Source organism: Macrobrachium nipponense, chromosome 9, assembly GCF_015104395.2.
Source record: "Macrobrachium nipponense isolate FS-2020 chromosome 9, ASM1510439v2, whole genome shotgun sequence".
Taxonomy (NCBI): Eukaryota; Metazoa; Arthropoda; class Malacostraca; order Decapoda; family Palaemonidae; genus Macrobrachium; species Macrobrachium nipponense.
Genome location: NC_061110.1, coordinates 14,350,293 through 14,367,876, shown reverse-complemented (window position 1 = coordinate 14,367,876; position 17,584 = coordinate 14,350,293). Strand labels below are relative to the sequence as shown.

General features: G+C 43.6%; 1 protein-coding gene and 1 pseudogene across 2 annotated transcripts in view; one reads left to right on the top strand and one right to left on the bottom strand.

The window, feature by feature from the left end:
• The window catches only part of LOC135217923 (derlin-2-like), an 86,806-nt gene that overhangs the window by 61,468 nt on the left and 7,754 nt on the right, over window positions 1-17,584 (top strand). The gene's annotated exons all lie outside the window — the stretch shown is intronic.
• The window catches only part of LOC135218580 (derlin-2-like), a 38,295-nt pseudogene that overhangs the window by 20,175 nt on the left and 536 nt on the right, over window positions 1-17,584 (bottom strand).

Genomic DNA, 17,584 nt, shown 5'->3' with positions numbered 1-17,584 from the left:
CCAACAAGAGATGACAGTTGTTCCTGAACCGCCATAATGATCTTCCTTGACGCTTCTCCTACGTCTAGTGCCTGACGCCTCTCGTCATCACTCGGGGAAGAAGCATGATGGGGTGTACTTCCTCATAAGCGTCAGATGACGTTGACGCCACCTTCGCCTTCTTAATAGCAGACGGGGGCGTTCATCCGAGAAGCGCTCGGGCTAGAATCAATGTCTTGCTTCATATGACGCTTCAGCGGTCTCGATAAGTTCGACTCCTTCCACCCTCGTTTAGGTGAGGGAGAGGGAGAGGACGAGCAAACACTCGCGAAGGACCGCTTTTTCTATAGCGCCCTTGAGCTGGCTGCCATGAAAAGCAAAGCTAGCTGAAGGGACGTCTGACCGTTGGGGATTCCCCACGACCCCTCCTTAAGGCTTTCGACTTTCCTTCTCCTCTGGCATGTGAGCTTGGAAGAGGTCTAGGCCTGGGAGCGCCGCAGGGACGATCAAACGCCCCCTCCACAACACTGATAGGCTCACTTCACTAAATTTTCACTATCACTAGCCTTACCTTTCGAGTCCGCCATCTTGGACTTCATGTCTCGAATCGTCGCTTTCAGATTGGCGATTCCGATGCCGAATCCGAAAAGACACTCTGAGAATGAGATTTATAGGGAGAATCTACAGTAGTAGGGTTAAGAATTCATAATTTGAAAGGCTCAATAGGCCTTGAATTCACACCTTTCAGTCTTCTAACTCTATCCCTCTCTAACTTCTTCAAATAAGAAGTCAAAGTCTTCCATTCTTCTGCATTCAAACCCTCGCATTCCTTACAAGTGTTATAGCAGAACACTGCACCCCCCTACATTTACGGCATACAGTGTGAGGATCAACCGAAGCTTTCGGTATCCTCACCCTGCAGCCTACATTCACACACATTCTCACACTCACATTAGAATCAGACATACTGAGAAAAATCCAAAAGAGTTATTCCAAAAACAGTCCACAGTAGCGAATGCCAAAACACGATCCAAATACGTCACCAAAAAGTCAAAAAACGTTGATCAAATGTTGAAAAAAGAATCCAAGTCAGGAGGTAATAACAACAATGTTGATACCACCGGCGACAGAGAAAATATGATAGAAAACGGGGATGGTTCCTAGTCCTGCCACCCAGGCAGGCCGGTAGATCACCTGACCTACCTGTAGCGAGTGGCGCGAAATTTGAATTTCTGTCGGGACGACGGAGTCTTAGCTATGTATATATCTGACAGGTAAGTTGATTGTATGAAATCTATATTTCAAAAAAAAAGTTTCTACACAGAATATAATAAGTATCGTTCTAAGCTGCATGAAAGATTTGAATATAATAACATTGAAAGTGTAAACAAAGTATAACGATACACCAAACTACTCCCAAATTACTTTTCTGAACAATGTGTGTATTGAATAACGCACAAATCACATAATGCACTTTTCCCTTTGCTAGTTAAGACCAGAACTGATAGTTAACTAGACCCTTAGCCAAGGTTATACAAGGATATACAGGCAGTCCCCGGGTTACGACGGGTTGGTTCAGCTTACGACGTTGCGAGGTTAAGGCGATTTTCAATTATATTCATCAGATATTATTTCCAGGGTTACGGCGCCTACAACGCTGATCTGGCAGAAGAAAGATGACCCCAAAAATGCAAAATAATCAATATTTGAAGGTTTTTTTTTATGAAAAAATGCGATAAGAATGCAGTTTACATAGTTTTGAATGCACACAAAGCATTAAAAGTAAGGTTTTCTCAGGATTTTTGACGATATTCTGGCTTACAACGCGTCTCAAGAACGGAACCCCTGTCGTAACCCGGGGACTGCCTTATATGTATTTGTACAAGTCACAACATTCTGTTGATTAATAGGTTTATCACTTTGTGGATATACTTGGCTCTGCAAAACCTTGAATCCAAAATGGAAATCAAATGAAGAAACACCAAGTCCCAATGAGGAGAACCAAACTCAACCACACTGGGTTGGGGGAGAGGTTAAGTTCAAATATTCATAAATTTGTTGAACTAAGATACAATATGCTACAAGTGGAATAGGCACATCCTCACCATCATGGCAAGTGTTTACTTTATGTACACTAATGCTTTTTAGGCTCGTAAATATATATAGAGGCTACTGGTCATATTTACCAGATGTTAAAGGCATTTATACTAACCATAGTGGCCTCTTCTCAAGTTCTTCACACAATTTGGATACGTTCGTCATTACAAAGCCTTAATCCGGAAGGATTGTCAAATTTAGAAACAACAATTTTTAGGGAGGAGATTTGAACTTGTACACATTATTATTATCAAGGAGACAACAGTAGATGCCAAATTTACTTTGTCATTACTGTACTGTTTAATTTCTTCTAATTTTCCAGGTTATATTGTTAAAAGTGATGGCACTGGACACTAGAATTTGACTTTGTATCACAATTATATCACACCAATAAAGGATTTTAATATATATAGAAACTATATCATTTTCAACATACAAATATTATCTCAACTACCTACAACTGTATCATTAAATAAGCAGTTCTTTCAAGTAGACATTTTGGTTTTTAAACTTGTTTATAAACAGTACTCCCTCTAGCTCCAGAACATGCAGACATATTGACAAACAGTTTTAAAGAGGGTCTATATATAGGAGTTAGGGACACATAATTTGTGGGGCCATACAAATTTACAGATAATCTTGTTCTACAGGAATATATGAGTTACCAATATAAAACCTATGAAAAAGCAATTAAAACTGTTACAAACAGAAATGCAGAACCATTTTACAAATCTTATAAATATGACATCATTATACTATCAGAATAAGGGAACATATAATTATTTGCACCATGAAGGCTGTGTCCCTGACACCTATATAGGCCTTACTTCAAACCATCAAAATGCTCATCCAGTCATGCTCAAAGAGTTATTGATAAACTTTAAAAAAAAAAGCCTATAGTGCATTGCATAATGATGATTTTGTTTTTGTCTTATTTCTAGCGCAGTACTCTGAGGAAAGAAATTCTAATTAATAATCCAGAAACCAATGCAAGGTGTGACAATATTTCTAAGAAATGGCTTTCATCAAAATGTATATACCTCTACATAGAATTAAAGAATTCTTTTAGCTGACTACTACTGCTACTGAAAGAACCACTTGACCTTCCAATACAGTTGTGTATAGCCTGGTGGCCTTTAATAGTCCATGGAAATTAATCCTGACCTGGATTACTGACTTGCAAATTCCTACTTTCCTGTCACATAAAAACACTATACTATTTGGCACTTCAGATGCCGTTACTCAGCTAGTATGAAGATGGCTTGATGTGCCTTTGTATAGATTTGTATTTGTCAATACACAGTAAAACTCAAGTGTTCAATATCACCATATTCATTCTCCACGAAGTTTGGTGAGATTTTCAGAAACATTGCATTGGAAGAAAGCAGGAAAATTAGAACTTAAATTCAAAAAGTAAATACTACACCTACCATGATCTTTAATGAAATCTTCTTGGAAAAGATGATTACTTTCCCAATATTATCATCTTCCAGTGATAACAACAAACATGGCCATCATTCACACACATTCATTAATAGGACTAGTAAATAAAGTTTTCAAACTTAAAAATCCTATACATTTACCTTTTTTTCACACATACTGCTACGCAGTGGTGTAAGTGTTACATAATAGAAAAATATGGAATGTTACTCCATATATAAAAACTAAAACTAATTAAAACCAGTGACCCAAGAAGTCAACCAGTTTGCTTACAGGAATGTGATCAGACTAGATAAGATAAAGTAGGCTAAGATGATGTGTTGTATCAGTTAGTGTCTGGTTTGCCGTCATCTGTGGTCATCAAATCTATTGTTTTGTAAACGGTTGTCAAAGCTTCCTGCTTGAGACACCCACAGTGACCTATAACTCAGACGGCCTACATGACTTGTAATCTATGTCAACTGTGTATGTTCATATGTTCGAGCTACTGTCAGCTCACTCTATGATTTGTAAACCAGATTGTAGTCAGACTTGAATTAGCCAGCATCATTGGCAGACCTGTACATTTTTATCTGATCTTCACAATGTAGACTTAGCAAGAATACAGATATTTTCGTACACTGTGTTTAACAATAGAACCTCGCACCAGAAAGAAGATACTGAATGAACTTAGAAATTATCATCATGAGTTTGAAACATCTCCGCCTTCATACCCAAAGAAGATACTGCCTTAGAAATTATCATCGAAATCCAAGACACTCCAATGAGAATGGAGAGTCATAACAAACCGACCTTAGCGTAAATTATCGCAGGTCTAAATAACCTCCACAAGGGCGCCTTATTATACAAAGGCATCAGCCCTACAGTGGTACCTCGACGTACAAAATCAATCCGTTCTGAGGCGGCCTTCGTATCATGAGCTTTTCATATCTTGAACCACATTTTACATGTAAAATGCCTAATCTGTTCCAAGCCCTACAAAAACACCCCAGTAAATTATATTTCCAGGCTTACAACACATGTTCTAGGGTTACGACGCCGATCCGACGGAAGAAATAAGACTCCAAAAAGGCAAAATACTGTACATACTTGAGTAATATTCAACGGTATGTAATGTTCAACCCCATTTTTACATCATATATTAGGAATTTAGCATATTATGTCCCTTAGCAATAAGCCTAGCCTATGTTAGCAGTTGCTACTGTAGCCTAGTCTATGATTCTGACATCTAAACCTAAGAAGCTAAAAGCTTAGAATATGCCAATAAAATGTATAAATAATCAGTATGTACTCATTTCAAATAATTATTAATTAATCATTAACTATAATACACAAAAAAAACAAAAAAAAAACACCTTTTGTTTACATTCAGCACTTACGAGTACCGAACGATCACCAAGCAATCACTTTTCCTAGCACACAGTAAGCCATAAATTTTCATTATCTCTCTTCAACTAATGGAACTACCAAACAGCATAATAACCATTCATTTCTATTCTTTATTCTATCTTTACCTAATGGAGATACCGAGTTACTGACAGCTATAATGAAACATATACGTAACATTAAAACAGAAGACAGAAGAAGAATTCTAGAAAATACGTATTTGTTGGCTTCGATGATGGCAGTCTGATTTATTTTATATTTTATATCTAATTCACTATTTTTTTTTATTCAATGTATTGCATGTACTCATTTCAATATATTAACTAACCATTAACTATAATAAACAATATGAAAAAAAAAAAAAAAAAAAAAAAAAACTTCCAAACTTCCGTTTACGAGTACCGAACGTTCAACTACTGAAACTACCAAACAGTATAATAACCATTCATTTCTATTCTTTATTCTATCTTTACCTAATATTTTTTTTATTAAATGTATTGCATGAATAAGTTTTTCAATTTACAGCATCCTTTTACCAATAGAATACATAGACTACAAGGGGTAGATGCTGACCACTAGGAGAGCAGGATCTTATGGGGTGACTAGCATCAGGAAACCAATGGGAGAGCGGGAGGATGGTGGCGAGTTTACTCAGTTGGCAGTGCGCGAGTTTTCAAATTGTTTTCAGCGGTCTGGGCGAATCTCGGGACTTTACAGCAACAACCTTTCATAACTTGAACTATTTTCGTATGTAGAGCCAAAAAAATCTTCGTATTTGCTTTCATATCTCGAGTTTTTCTTAAGTTGAGCCTTTCGTATGTCGAGGTATCTGTATTTTTCAGGAATCAAAAGTAAGTGATTGTGGTTTCTCTCAAGTAAAAGTACACAATTGTGTCAGCGAATCATACCACTATATTCTTTAGACATGCTCTTTCCCAAGAAACAGACTCTTCCTAATCAGAAAATAAAAAAGGGGTTACAGAAGTTTTTAAACAAATCTGTACTTCTCGCAAGGGGTTGGATCCCTCAGAAGGTGAAGCCTTCATGAACCTTCTATATATATAATATTGGCTTTTCTTATATAAAAATCAATTCTTAATGTCAGCAAGAAGGGGCACTTGTTAAAAGTATGGTTTGTCAAAATGTATGAACTTTCTTTTGGCTGAAGAAGCATGTTTTTGCTTCAACACCAAAAATCCACTTTTTTAAATAAAATTCCTTAGGGAGAAGTGAAAACTTATATGGAGTATTCAGAATTTGTGACTCTAACCAGCACTGATGTTAATACTTATATGAACAGATGGAGTACCTTATATCTTAATTCAATTATTAATGATCTTAAGATGCCTACTACAAAGAATTGTTGATTTATAATAATGTTTTTACAAAACACTGTACTATGATACTTAATAAAGTACAACACCTACCTGGAAATTCAGTAAGCCAAAGAAATTCCATCCTGACAAATGGATTTCGTCTTGCCCACACGTAAACTAACATAATGGTGAAGGCTTGCCCAAGAAACAAAAGGGAACAAAACAGTGCACAGCCTAACATACATGTTCCACCAAAAACCTGGAAAAGAATTATAAAAAAATTAAATGAAATTTTAAACTGAGTGGGCAGTACCTGAACCTACTACTCTGGTATTTAGTAGGCTATATCAAAACAAAGGCTGTACAATATTCCATTCAAATACATTCACACTATGTTCAGCATGATATCATTATGTTAGGATCTGAACCACTAGTGGCTGAGAACCTTTAATGAACTTAAAAGGGAGGGTAGGACACATGTATGTATATAGTTGTACTTATATGTTCTATTAAGTAAATTCAAACTTTCCTTATTTTACATGCATATTTATGATTTTTGTTACTACCATTTAAGTACTTTAAGTTTACTAACATTCTGTTATTGATTACTGTAATAAGTTAGTTTAAGTACTTAATTTTGTATGCTGTATTTGATTTACTTATATTATATCCATCATTTTAATATGTTTTTTCAGTTTTCCCTTTTCCATCTTGTCTGTTTCTCTGGTACTCTTTCATAGGCCGACACGAGCTGAGCCCAGAAAAGGGATTTTGACGAAGGAAAAATCTATTTCTTGGGGTGATTGGCTCGTGTCGCCCTATGAAACCCATCCCTTTTTATGGTTTGTTTTCCCCCCCTTGCAGGAGGACAAGATGTATTATGTTTTAATTAAGGATGACCGCTAGGGGCGCTGCTGTCCGTGGCGTCTCTAGTAGTAGTAGTAGAGGCTGCATCGCCCGTTGGTATCGGTCTCCTCTTAGGGGGATTCTGATAGGGAAGTTCTAATTGGTGTTTGTCTCGTGGTAGTGTTCCACACTCGCCCCTATATCATACCGACACTTCTTTTTAAGAGTGAGCGAGTCAGTCTTACTGACATTTTCTTAATTTTGTTTTTTCTCTGGTAATTTTTTTTTAGGATATTTAACCTAGAAAGATGATATAAGGATTACTTTCATAGGGCGACACGAGCCAATCACCCAGAAATAGATTTTTCCTTCGTCAAATCCCTTTTCTAACACAGTCTAGTGATTGCTACAGACTAGAAAAGCATCTCTTGTTAAAGACTTTAACATACCTAAATTGCTTTTGGGATTTTGTAAGAATCTTCAAGATTTTTAGTCTTCAAGAATAAAGTTTTACATTTTATCCTTCAAACTATGAAATTTTACTAAGTTGCAATTTATTAGATCAAAACTAATCTTGTTTCTCTTATGCAAACAAAATCTTCTGACCATATCTGTGAGAACTCTGCTTTTAAACTTGCCAAGGCGGTCGACTAAAAGAAAAAAACTAATTTATATTGTATTAGAACTGTTATTTGCTGTGCTATTCTGGATATGTTATTACCATACAAAATTGCCTGTGGTAAACACTGTTTTAGCTTGGAGCTTTACAGACTTTTTTCTTTGATCTTCTGGGAATGATCTTTTAAAAGTTACCAAAGAAAAAAAAATTTTCCTAACTTTTTGTAAATATTCATAAATTCTTTTTATGTCTTTACAAATATTGAAAATTAGTCTACAAAAGAAAAAGGCAAAAACAAACTCACATGACTTTCAATTCTGGATATCATTTCAGAATCTCAAAGGATGAAATTTGCATGATGTTACTGGAGACCATAATAGTCTCATAAAATTAATATTAAAAAATTACAGCATACTTGTTAATACTACAAAAAGAGAGCTTACCATCATCAGCACAAAATCAGCAGTGCGGCCTCTAAACGATCCCTCTTCCAACATACGGCAATAGCGATAAGTGAAGAGCATGTTGAACAGAAAATTAAAACCTATTGTCCCAAAGAAGAGGAATGTGGTAACTAGTCTCCATAGCTGTTGACAAAAAGATGATTTCTCTTATATGACATAGTAACCACACTGGCAGAAAAATAAAAAACATCTGGGAAAATGACTAAGAATTATTTTTTAAATCTACAGGCATTCAACTAGGCCATCTTTCTATCTATTATGAATAAAAATATGACACTTTTATGATAAAATCAAATGTCACATACAATTACCAAGTAATTACATTGCTAGAAACTGTTAGCTATGTAATTACTTGGTAAGTTACTTATGTAAAAATGTTATTGTTAGTATACAATAAGGTTTTGTACATACTTACCTGGCAGATATATACTTAGCTATACGTCTCTGACGTCACGACAGAATTCAAAACTCGCGGCACACGCGACAGGTAGGTCAGGTGATCTACCTTACCCGCCGCTGGGTGGCGGCTGTAAGAACCAATCTCCCTTTCCAGCCAGAATTTTCCTTCCACCGGTCTCCTGAGGGGAGGCTGGGCGGGCCATCAATCGTATATATCTGCCAGGTAAGTATGTACAAAACCTTATTGTATACTAACAATAACATTTTTGTACATGAACTTTCCTGTCAGATATATACTTAGCTGATTGACACCCTTGGTGGAGGGAAAGAGACAGCAATATAAATATGGAAAAAAGGGGAAATCACACTAGTTGTAGGATGTAAATACAACCTTGGTTCTTACCTGTTTAGGCAGAAGACTTCGTAGTTACTGTCTATGAGTCTGCGTTGCCTTAAGAGCTTCAGCGAGGGCGTGACCTACAGCTGACAGACTCTTTGGGTCTATCAAAGGGATTTGGTTATCCGCTTACTTGATAGAATCCGAGCAGGATCTGTCAACGGGGATTCGCCCACTTATATGACAGAACCTAACCACTATCATTGCAAGGAGCTCAAACATAAACCGATCACCTAACCAATCTAATCATTGTTAGACTACGAAATGAAAAACATGCCTACCCGCATGTTCTTTCAAACAACCAAAAACTTACAACCTAACAAGGGGAAAAATATACTACAAAGGATATGTCTCAGCTCCCTGCCCCAGCACCGAATCCGCCGATACGTACGGGCCTAACCCGAAGCACTTTTCATACGTAATTTTGACGTCTCTCAGATAGTGGTTTGGCAAAGACTGAGTTGCAACGCCAGAATGTTGCCTTCATAATATTACTCAGGGATATGTTTTTGTTAAAAGTCAATGACGTGGCAAATAGCTCTTACCTCATGAGCTTTGACCTTAAGAACTTTGAATTGACTTTCATCACATATCGCATGCGCCTTCTTTCACCAGGCTTCTGATAAAGAAAGAAAGCGAATTCTTCGAAAGAGTCCTCCTTGGATCTCTTACAGAGCACCAAAGGTTGACATCATTGCCCTTAAGTTTTTTTCTTTTCTCTGTAGATAAAGTTTTAAACTTCGTACTGGGCAAAGCGCGACCTCTCTGCTTCCTCGCCTACTAATGCAGACAAGCCTTGTACTGCAAAGCTCCTAGGCCAAGGATTTGAGGGGTTCTCGTTCTTGGCCAAGAACGAAGGAAGGAACGAACAGATAGCTGCATCTCCTCTGAATCCCACATTTCCTTCTAGTGCATGGAGTTCACTAACCCTCTTTGCGGAAGCCAATGCCATGAGAAAAAATGACAATTTGTCGAAAATTGCATTTTTCCTAACTATACAAACCTGAGGTCCTTTAACAATAGGAAAGAAGGTAACTAGCGGCAGCTGGGACGGTCGTAAGCTTCGAACAAGGGGAGAACGGTAGTTAACTGCTTGTCCGATTCGTGCGCGCGCCCGCGGCGCCCGAGAGGTGAAGAATCACTTTTGCTTTCGGCCCATGCAAAAGTTGCAGAGTGAGGGGTGGCATGAGGTGGGACTATATGTAAAGGACCTCAAGGTGTGTAGTAGGTTAGAAAAATGCAATTTTCGACAAATTGTCATTTGGTTCCGATACGTAATACAAACCCTCGTCCTTTAACAATAGGAAGACTCACTTCTTGGTGGGAGGAATCTAGTCTTTTGGTGAACAGACGGTGTTCGTCCAACCCTGGAGTGCCTCCCTGGTCGTAAGAGCAAGGAGGGATCCAAACCTCTGTCCGATTGATCGGGTGTGCACCGCAGGATCAATGGTCAGACCTCTGGGCCAAGTACTAAGAGAGAGGCAAGCGTATCTCTTCGTACCAGCAAGCAAGAACTTGTTCCTGTTTGCAAGAGACAATCATAAAATGATGGGTTTGTCTCAAATTGGCATCCACTTCCTGCCCCCTTTGTTGGAGGAAGTGGTGGATATTTACTCCTATCCCTACTGAAAGGGATAGGATGGTGCTCTATTGAGTAGCTCACTGCATCTCGTCCTTACCCAGCAGGGTGACGACCGTGTCCCTCTACCCAGAGGTAGAGGGAAGAAAAAGATGGGAAGAGGAGCCAGTCACACTCTCATTCCTCATCCATTCTTACGGTCACACCCGGACTCGATGCTGTTCAGCCTGCGAGGGTCTGGGTTAACTAAACAACGTGTTGGAGCAACCACCACGGTTCCCAGGGAAAAAGATCCAAGGAACTGTGGGCAATATCCCGAAGGTAGAAGGGGGTGCATGCGGTCCGGTTGGAACCCAGGCGCCTGCCTTCATTACCTGCGCCACGGAGAAGTTCTTGCGGAACGCGAGAGAATGATTGAAGAGGGTGGGCGTCCCACTCATCCGCTGGGTGGTCGAGTTTTCCTTTCAATACCAGCTCCGTTCCACGCTTTCACTAGGACTCAAAGCAGCATAGGCCTTCGTATCGGAGGCGGTGAAGTCCACTAGGGAGGGTATTGTGAAGGACTCGAACCAATCGTCAGTTACCGAAAGGTTCTGAGTCTTCGCTACGAAGATCGGTACGAAATCGAGCGTCACAAATCCCCATCCCTTTATGCTTGACTTCCTCAAGAGAAGTCATGCAGTTACCTAAGACGAAAAGAAGGGAATAGTCGTATGACCTATCCCTCTTCTCGACTTTGGTTATGTACAGTACTCATACTGACAAGCTATTAAGACGAAGTAATGATTGCTCTGTAACAACCGAACTAAGTCCGCGCATAGTTCGTAACTGACTCGGGTCGCTCTGACAGCTGCCGACTGACTGGTTCGGAATCAGTAGAGGCAAGTTGTCCAAGCATCCGGGTAAGTCACGTGACCTTCGCCCTTTAAAGAGTTATGCTGAGAGACCAAACAAATAAAATATTTGTTAGTCCACCGATGCCGGACGGCGCGGCGATGATTCTCTTAATGCATAAGCTCAAAAGGCGAAAGTCAATTGCCTTCAAAAGACCGAGGTCCCTGATGGCAAGAAAATCTCATAGACGTTGAATCTAGCTTAAGGAGAAACAACACTATGTGACGTTGAAGACGAAGGTAGGCAATGAATGCAACCTACGTCTTCCAGCTGAATCGAGAGAAGGAATCTCAAGATTCTAACCTGTGCTTACAAATGACTGAAAACGCTAACCGCCATTTCATTGCTGTCCGGTGTGCAGTGAAAGCGGGCGTTCTTCAGTAATGAAACACAGGGGAGAGCCGCCTGAAATAACTGCTTCTCATGGGCTGAACGTTTGGAAGTAGAGCTGGCAGGTGTGGGAGTAGGCGATGTCTTTCAATACATCTGCTAATCCGGGGTGAACAATGACAATTGCACACCCCTCCGAAATACCAAGATATTTTGAGGACAAACTCAGATTCCGCAAAAATCATTCGCATTATCGAGTTACGATGCAGCAAGAGACTATTACAGAATTCTGTTACCGTGCGGTAAACAGAAAGATGAGAGTCGAATATATATCTCTGTTTAAAATTAAATTCTCGCAATACCGAAGACGATGAATTACTAGCGTCACAGCAGTAGTTGGTCATTCAGTATGCGAGAATCCCCGTTAATATCAGAGACTTTATGGTTCAGGTGATTGTTGGTCAGCAGTAGATACGGTTGGTATTCAATCAAAGCAGGTGAGAAAGACATAACCAACCGTCCATCTCGAAGCGGCAAGCTGGTACTGAAATGCCTCGGGCAATTCAATACTCAGTAGCTGTCGCTGACTCGTCATCCTGAGTTGCCAAGTATCCTTTCCACGAAGGAATGCGTTTCGGCTATAACCACCGAGCAGATATGCTCGAGCAAATTATATTTATGCGAAGCGAATTTCGGTAAATATAAAAGCTTAAATGGTGTTGTTGTGACAACACCATAGTATAAAATGAAATTGAAACTGGAAACTCCTGGGAGGTTGCAGGCAAACAACCCCGAGTTGCAGTTCAATTAGAATACTTTTCGTCTAAGTCGCAATCCGTTAGAATAACCAGGATATGCGCCTACCCCTACCCTTCGACCATTCAACTGCTTAGCAGAATCATGTCGCGAGGTTAATATACGTAGTATATTTGTAGGATCTGAACAACGATCTCCATCCTAAATTCTTTCCTTCAAGAAAACAAAATGAAGGATTGGAGATCGACCACCTTCGGTCTCTATCAAAGAGAGTGAAGAAGTCTTCCTCGAAGGAAAGCTTCAATGGTAACAGAATACTAAGACGATAGTTCAAGCCAAACTGGATATTCCCGTCCGTTCTTCTCTATTCCAGGTTGGTCGCCTACTGTGAGATAGTCTTCTTTCAGCAGCAGTCTTCTTCCTAATGCTAGAAATTCCAGGAATTTGAGCATAGGCGAGGTTCCCGATTATCGTGTAACATATCGGGGATTCTCGTCTCGCTCACTTTGGACCGTGGTCTCGCCTAAGTGTTTGGAGATCGTAAGAAACTCTAACACTCTGAATGCGCTAGAAATTCCGTAGAATTCTAAGCAGTCTGCGAAACCCCCACCGAATTCATCAAACGATATCGGCTGGTGGTCCTCTCGATTCCCGTAGAAATCGAGAATGGGGCAGGATCCCTCCTCAACGACCGGGGCTTACGTCAGGTAGGACCCGAAGGTCCCCCGGTAGCGCAGTCCCCCAACGTGGGATCCTACAGAGAAATCTCTGTAGGATCCCTCCCCTTTCCCTCGTAGCCATAAGGAGAGAGGGAATGGGGGAGGAATTGGATACTCGCCTCCGCCTTCCCAGTGGAACTAGCAGTTGGAGAAGAGTAGGAGCAGCCATCGCCTTGCGGCGATGGCCTCTCAGAGTCTGGGAAAACGTATCGTCAGGAGAAAACGTTTTCCCCAGAGGAGGTTACGAACTCTCACTGTAGGTAAGGGTCTGCCGCCACTAGTGAAACGTCGTCTGGGTGGGGCTGATCGACACCTGACAGGAGAGAGCCGATACCGTCCTCCGACTCATTCCAGTCCCTCGTCGAGGTCGAAACCTCTCAGGAGGACCGAAGGAGTATTAAATACGGTGTCCGAAGACACGTAGAAACGCGCTGTACGCAGTAGAGGAGGTGGAAGTAGCTTGATCGGACCGGCCAGAACTGAGAGAGCCTTCTTGTCCGAGACGAGAGACTCTGGTTCAAGACAGAATCGGCAAGCTCCGATCGCGGCAAACCCACCGTCGGTTTGGGTTCCCTCTCGGGCCCCAAAACGACTCGAGCAGAGACATGGGCTCTGCTGGTGGGAGCGGCGATCCTTACCCCCAGTCGTTGTGCTGACGAATCAGTGCAATAACCTGGGCAAAGTTACTCCGAATCTCGGAAGTTACAGCGTCTTGAGGAGTAGGACCAGTCCAGTCCCTCCAACAAGAGCAGCTCCCAAGACCCTCCTCCGTTCAAGAAGATCAGCAAACAGATCCCTGACGGTTGCCTCCAATCACTTGCTCGTACGTCCTGGCCTGTCCTAAGACCATACCTGGTCACTTGCGGCCGTCCGTGACGGGATCGTGACGGCGTCTTATCTCTCACGATCACTCCTATATACCTCCTCGCTTCCTTCCTGGCGTATGCCGAGGAAGTTGAAGGTATCGAGAGACTAACTACGCTACCCCCGTCCCCCCCTGACGGTCGCCTCCAATCACTTGCGCGTACGTCCTGGTTGTCCTAAGACCATACGTGGCACGTGCGGACGTCGTGACGGGATCGTGAGCGGCGCACCTCTCATGATCACTCCTAGCTACCTCGCTCTTCCCGGTGTAGCCCGAGGAAGAATTGAAGGTATGGTGAGACAGACCTGACGCTCCCCCCCCACCCGCTCGCTGGCAGGACCAGCGTACGTGGGGGGCTGCAGCCGATCACCAACCCGCGGTGGGGATCGATCTGCAGGCCATGGCCGTGCCGCTCACCTGTGGCGAGCGGCTCGACTGAGCACGTCGACCCGGTCCCGTGCGTCAGACGAGCTGCTGCTGGTCACCGTATCCGCCCGGTCCCTGTGGGGGCGGCGGTCAGGTGACCTGCAGAGCTCGCTTTTCGCGGTGAGACGGTGAGCGTCCTCGCGGCACGTCAAACCGCTGGTACCAGCCGAGGCTGGTACCGTCGGTCGAGGGGACCTGGGGTCCTCTCCTTCCCAGCCTGAACCCGTGGCCGGTCAGAGACCGTCACGTCCACCCGAGGTACCGGCTGGTCGCTTCGAGAGCGGCCGCTGGCCTGGCGAGAGTCACCTGAGCAGCGGCTCTCGACAGTCTTCTGCTCCGTGCCTCGGTCATGACGCTGAGGCGAACTCAGGCGTCTTAACTTTGGCTGCACGGTCACCCGAAGGAGACCGTACACTCGGAACTTCTCGCGGACGAGAAACCGAGCCGGTACCTGGCTTAGCAGCAGAGCTGCCAAGACCAGGCGAGGGTGTACCAGCGGTAGTAGCAGCACCCTTAGGTCCCCGTCTTCTTCTTCTTCTCAGAGGGGAGACGGGCCCCGTTCCCGAAGGAACAGGAGGACCAGCAGAAGAACCCCCCCTCCCCGTCACCACCAGAGTGTGACGAGCCCTTCGATGTTCCCGAAGGAGTCTTCTTAGGGGGAAAACCCCGGTTACCAGCTGGTCGCTGCGAGAGAGCGGCCGCTGGCCTGGCGAGAGTCACCTGAGCGGTTCTCGCCAGCCTTCTGCTTCGTGCCGTGGTCTTGGCGCCGAGCGAACTCTGGCGCCGAAACTTTGGCTGCCACGGTCTCCGAGGGAGCGTCCGAACAAAATAAAAGGGATCTCTCGCGAACGAGAGCCGAGCCGGAACCTGGCGTAGCGGCATCGCCGCTAGCACCAGGCGAGGAAGTACCAGAGCTAACCGATACTCCTCCTGGTCCCCGTCTATCTCTTCTTCCTTACGAAGGGGAGACGGGCCCCGTCTCCGAAGGAGCAGGGAGGACCAGCAGAAGGACCCCGTCCACGGGGTGGGACGGGCCTTAGAATTTCCCGAAGGAGACTTCTTAGGGGGGAGGCAGCCTTCTTCTTCTTCCGGCTTATTGGGCCTTAGAAGTCGAAGGGGAAGAGGCAGCAGCAGCCAACAGACCGAAGACGAAGATAACACCTTCCTCTTCTTCGTCAGCTCACGCAGGACAGTCGTCAGGTCCTCCATCCAGGCCGGCCCGGAGTCGGGCCTTTATTGCCGAAGCAACACCGGCCCGACTGCACCTGTCCGGAAGGACCTGGGACTGGGGAAGACACACCATGGCAGAACCAGCATGGACAGGCGCGAGGAACCAGAAGCGACAGGAACAGCAACCAGCTCAGGAGCGGCAGCGGTAAACACATAAGGGACAGCCAAGACCAGTAGTTCGGGAACCATATCAGCGACAGGTACGGGCAGGCCCATTGCCATCGCCTCGTAGAATCATCGGCAGCCAGCGGGAACCTGGGTACTGGCGGCCGGTCCAGGGGCGAGCTGCTGGAACAGCGGAAGTCTGGGCAGGCAACACGAAGAAAACACAGGCGGCGGCGGCATACCCCTCCTTGGCACGGCGGCGACCGCCTAGAAGCGGCAGACGGCGTCACCGACACAGCATGGGGAGTGTAGACCAGCGGGGGAAGCAGCATAAGCGGCCGTGGAGTTGTAGTGGAGACCGCTCCAAGGTCACCGCCCCAGACCTCGCTAGACGCTGCAGCAGATCGTGGATGCTAGGCACGCCCTGCAGCCGCAGTGGCCCATACCTGCCCAAGGTCGTCTCCCACGGATGTAGCACCTGCGGTAGCACAGACAGATTGTAAGAGGGGTAAGAGGGGTTCCCTCACGCACGGGGGGAGACATGCCCCACCCCGAACGAAGCAAGGAAGACCCCAAATACAAAATACAACGAAGAAGCTGAGCGGGGGGCAGGAAGGAAGACGAAGAATCGGATACCAAGGGAGTCGCGGGAGAGCTTTCCGACGACTTCCTGGCAGACCTTCACTTCCCCTACCCAGCAGTGAAAAGTAATATGAAAATGAAACAGAATACTGCCCTTGCGATTCACTTCTAGAACTTAAAGGGGAAAAGATCAATTACCCGGGTAAGAACGGAAACTTGATCCAAAATAATATGATGCTATCATAAAATATATATGAAAATGAACAGAATACTGCACTTGCGATTTCACTTTCACAGAAAATAATCGTAAGGATCAATTCCCGGTAAGAGCGAAAATTGATCCAAATTAATTTATGCAAATAAATAAATGAAAATGAAAAGAATATGCATTGCGAATCCACTTTCATTGCATTTTATCATACAAAATAAAAGGCTCGTGCCGAGCGCAATCACGCTCTCGGTAACGAACGCACAGGGCAAAAATATAATGAAAAAAAGTACTTACATTTTTCAATTACACACTTTCGCCCAAAAAAATACATGACTCGGCTTCGAGCGTCAGCACCGGAGACCTAATTCAAGGGTTCAATTCATGAAAAAGAGAGGAAATCGCCGCATCTACGGCGATAGCTCCATGTTGGTTCATAATTAAGTAATGAAAATGAAAACAGTGTACTTACAGTTTCATTTCAAGTCAAACAAACCATTAGTAGAAAACACAATATAAACAAAGCATACGAACGATGAAGCGGGCAGAGAGCGATGACGAACACGTCCTTCACACCCACGCGGCCGAAAGCAAAAGTTGATTCTTCACCTCTCGTTCGCGCGGGCGCGCGCTACGATCGGACAAGCAGTTAACTCACCGTTCTCCCTTGTTTCGAAGCTTACGACCGTCCCCACCCAGCTGCCGCTAGTTACCTTCCTATTGTTAAAGGACCGAGGGTTTGTATTACGTATCGAACAATTGTCTCTTCGTGAGGTCTCTAAACGAGGCAGACTGAGGCGGTTCGAACTTATTGGACCTCAGGTAACTGTAGCACTACATCCAGATTCCAACTCGGAATCCCTGGAGAAACCTTCTTGGATGTTTCAAACGATCTTATTAGATTATGAAGGTCCTTATCTTCTGAAAATGTTTAAGTTTCTGTGCCT